Source organism: Manis pentadactyla, chromosome X (assembly GCF_030020395.1).
Source record: "Manis pentadactyla isolate mManPen7 chromosome X, mManPen7.hap1, whole genome shotgun sequence".
Lineage (NCBI taxonomy): Eukaryota > Metazoa > Chordata > Mammalia > Pholidota > Manidae > Manis > Manis pentadactyla.
In genome coordinates, this window is record NC_080038.1 from 34,861,250 (window position 1) to 34,866,005 (window position 4,756).

Genomic DNA, 4,756 nt, shown 5'->3' on the forward strand with positions numbered 1-4,756 from the left:
CCCCATTATTAACATTGTACATTAGTGTGACATGTTTGTCATGACAAATCAAAAACTCTAGAGACCCAGAGATTTCTGAAAGAAAAGGGTTTATCGAACCATTACAGATACTAGCTAGAAAAAGGTCTGAGTCCTGGGGCAGAAAGTTTCTGCTTCACCAGCAGCAAGGCCAGTTAACAGAAACATCTTGTCCACTAGACTCAAGAAACAGGGCACATTTATGAGGGGTTTCAAGAAAAGAAAGCCCTTTACGTTCACACTGGCTTCAGATAAGGAAGGTGGGCTAACACGAAGCAGGGAAAGTCTGGAGGTAGATGGTTAGCTCATAGAGAAACCTCATGGATTGGTTTTTGATGGTCGGACACCATTCACATGTAAGAGGGATTCAGCCATTCTGTCGACCTTCTAGATGATTGCTGAAATGACTTCATCCAGGAATGTGGAGTTTCTGGTTAGCTATGGCCAGAGGCTATTAACTGATGACCTTCCCTTGTCTCCCCTCCTCATTCTCTGGCTCTTATGTTACTTAATTTGGGACATTTCAGAATTTTTCCTTACCAGTTATAATTAATGAGTGAATATTGATACATTATTACTAGCTAGAATCCATACTTTATTCAGATTTCCTTTTTGTGGTGCAGGACACCACATTATGTTAGTTGTCATGTCCCCTTAGGCTCCTCTTGGCTGTGACAGCTTCTTAGACTCTCTTTGCTTTTGAAGAACTTCACAGTTTTGAAGAGTCCTGGTCAGATATTTTGTATGATGTCATGCATTTGGTTTTCTTCATGATTATGAGGTAGGGCAGGGAAATGGGACAAGGGTCATGCCATTGTAAAATCTACTTAGCCTGTGAAAAAGGCCCAGCTTATTCTTTCACTTAATCTATATGCTGTTCCTCTTCTTCCAGCCTCTAAATCAATTAAGTAACTTTGTAACCAAGACAGGAGATAGACCTCAGAAGTGTAAATGAACCTACTTGGATAAAGAGTGCCAAGATCAGGACCAATGCAGTCACTTAAACAACCCTGTTCTTAAGACAAAACTTCAAAGGAATTATGAATCACCTATATACATATCATGCCTTAAGCTGACCCCTACCCAATAGGCTATATAGAACCCCAACCCACAAACCCTTAAGCACACCTCCTCTCTGAGACTGCCTGCACTCCCCTTTCTTTGAGTGTGCACTTTTTGCCTTAAATAAAGCCTTCTCGCTGCTCAGCTTATTGTGTTTTGTCTCTGCACTCTACCAGTGGTAAGCTTCTTTTACTTCACTATTTCATTCTATTTTCTAAACTTAAGCACATGTCTTCACTCTCTCTGTCCTACTTCAGACAAACAGGAAAGGGCTACTGAGAGCTCTGATTTAGGCTTGCAAGTTCCCATCACCTGGGTGACCCAGACAGGACTGTAGCTGCATGATCATGCTCTTTAGCCTGCCCCCAAATCTCCTTTCTTTGCCTGTGGGAAATTCTCGGAACATAATGTCACTCCATCCACTGCTGTGAGGCTCCCTCAAATCCTGAGGTGGTAAGGGCTTAGTTCTCATGCTCTGCAGATCCAAGCAGACACTGGATGCCAGGTGACCCTACCTTCAGGAGTTGGCAAGGGATCTGCCCTATGCAGAGCAGGAGTTCAGTGAGCTTCCCTTTCCTCTCTCTGTTCTTCCTTGCTCTCTGCTGTCTGCACACCTGCTGACATTTGCTTCTACTCTCGCTTAAATGAATTCCTTCCTTACCTACACTCCTCGGACCTGCTTGAGAATTGTTTCTCGTTCAGAGTCAAGAACCCTCCCGGTCCAGGTTGAGGTTTCTCCTAGTGCTTCACCCAGTGCACAGGGAGAGACCTCCCCAGACGCAGCTGCCCTGCAGCAATTAGACAGGGATTATGGGTTTGGGAGGAAGGCCACAGAGGTACAGTGGCTTTCTCATCACATCGTATGAAGTGTATGTACTATCGACAGGGTTTGTCACTATTGATGTTGACTTTGATCACCTGGCTGAGGTAGTGTTTGTCAGGCTTCTCTACTGTGAAGTTACTCTCTCTCTCCACCTCCCTTCTCTATTTTATATATGTGCCTTTTGAAAATAAATTCTTAATTTTAATTGAGTAGGCGATGCCTGGTCTGGGGTGCATGATCTTGGTTTCCGCAAGGCTCCCGGATGGCTGACTGGCAGGGAACAGGCCACCTCACCATGCTCTCTGGTATCACTCAAAACTTACTGTGGGAATGAATGGGAGGGGTGGCAATGGAGGGGCCAGCTTTAGGGAAGCAAACTGAATTATATATTTTTCAAATCTTAAATCTGGACCTCTCCTTTTGAAATTCAAAAGCCAAGAATTTGACATCTTTGTTTTCTGGTTTTTCTCTGAGTCCTGCCCTCAGGGCAGTGGATGGCTGGAGTTGATGATTTGGCCTGGGAGGAGAGGTGTGGCAGGGGAGGAGGCATCTTTTAGGCTATCATGGTTCATTACTTCAAATATTATCCCGTCACACACATATTCAACTCTGAACGCTTCAATGGAAAAGTTAACTGCACATCACTGGTTGTTTACTGAACACTAAAGACTTAATCAGAAGGACTGCATTCATAAAGCAGAACTGCTGACAATTCAGAATGTGACCTTGAGTACATATGCCCTCCTCCAAGGTTTCAATCGCCCCATCTATGAAACAAGGGGAAGGCTTCCTACAGTGTTTATCTTACTGAATTCCAAGGATATAAGAAGCAGCAATGCCCCTTTGAGACCTCAGAGGAAAATAGGCCTTAGATTTAAAGGATAAGCTATTCATCCTTAGCTCAAAAAAAGATGCTGTTTCTCAAGACGTAGATTATGAAAGATTTTGAGATGTTGAGGTTTCCTTGGGGGGAAGAGGAAGTGGAGGGACTTACTCTATGTTCCAGTCCATTTATAAATCTTTCGGTTTTCTCCAAATTAAAAGAAGTAAGAATGTCCTGGAACTCTTACAAGAACAGAAAAATTCACTCCTTTCTGTTTCTTTAGGCTGGAAGGAAGTGCAGGAGCTCTGCTCCACTTTCAGCTGATGCTGCTAAATAAGGTGTATTTAGACAAGCTCTTTCAGGGCCTTTGGTCTAGAACCTATTCTAGGATATGCAGCAAGATGGACAAAGAATGAAATTTTAGTTGATGTGAAGAGAAATGACTCCATCATGCTTATAAGCAAATTTCCAGAAAATGTTTAAATCCTTGTTGATACTTATTTTTCAAGCCAGTCATTTTAGTGTTGATGTTCTGGAAATTAACTGCTTCAGACATTTTTTATTATCTACATTCATTTCACATTCCTAATGGAAAACTATCCCTTCCCCTTGCAGATTTCCTTAAAGTCACATTTGTGCAAATTCTCCTCTGAAAGAATGTAAATTTAAGCATCTAGAGCTTCCTGAAATTGAGTGAGGAAATCCAGATTCCAGTCCCTAAACTGAGGGTAGCTTTGGTAAGCATAGTGGGTTCCAGAACATTCAAATCTGAATATTCAGGCAGTGTCCGTCTAGGTCCAGTTTTCAGTTTAGCAAGTTTTTCCGAGGATAAACTTAAGAGGTCCACTACCTGAGAAACTCCTGGGGTTCACTGCTTTCAACCCACTCTCCTTTTTTCTCCTTCAGTTAATCCCAAGAAGAAAATGGAGACTGGGAACTGAGGAAACAGGGCATTTTCCCCACTTCCTACCAGATGAAGTGTAGTTCTTTGATGTAAATTTCAACATCCTCAATGCACATGTCTCTGACTGAAATTTTTAGCTCTATGTGCCCCCTCCCTCATGAACCTCTTCAGTGGTTAAAGTAAACAGCTAATGCTCAACCTGAAAATGCTTTCTCCCTGCCACACCTTAGTTTTTTGCTACCTGGAAGAACCTCCTTATCTCCTATTTTTGCTATTGAAACTACATCCATTTTCCAAGGTTAGCGGCTGGGACATCATTTTCTGACTGCAGATGCCACACTGTGTCACTTCTTGCCTCAAATCATAGGCAAGAAACTATGAGATGTGAGGAGGATCCTGGTCTAATTAGTACGTCTAGCTCTCACATAACACTGAGTGAATGGGTGAAGGAAGTAATTAACTACCGTTCCTGTCCCATCATTCCTGGGATCACAAAGTCTTAGGAGGGAGGGTTGCCAGATTTAGCAAATCAAAATACAGGATAAGTTAAAGTTGAATTTCAGGTAAACAACGAATACGTTTTAGCATAAATATGTGTGTCTCATGAAATATTCACGACGTATTTATGCTAAAACGTATTCGTTGTTTACCTGAAATTCATATTTAACTGGGTATCCTATATTTCTATCTGGCACCCCTACTTGGGGGCAAGGGTTCCCCCAGGCGCCTAGCTTCCCCCGCAGCAGGTTCTCAGCATCTGTGTAATTGTTAGAGTGAAAACCAAACCAGCCCCGCCGCGTCCACAGCTGCACCCGTAAGGGGGCGGAGCCACGCGGAGGAGAAACACAAACACCCCAGTTGGAGACCTCACTAGAGATTGGCCTAAGAGGGAGGCTGGCCCACCCGGTGGGCTCTCCAAACCCCTTGACAGGCCCCGTCATCCCCCGCCCGGATCACCTGCCCCACACTCTATCTCGTGACCTGTGGTCATGGACCCGGGGGGCAGGACTGCCCGGCTCTTCAATCGCTGCCTACCATTGGCAGGGCTTGCCATCCATCCCGTTAGGCTACGCCCATTAGGCTGACGTTTCCCAGGCTACGTCTCTCCCGCAGGCCGCGGCGTAGC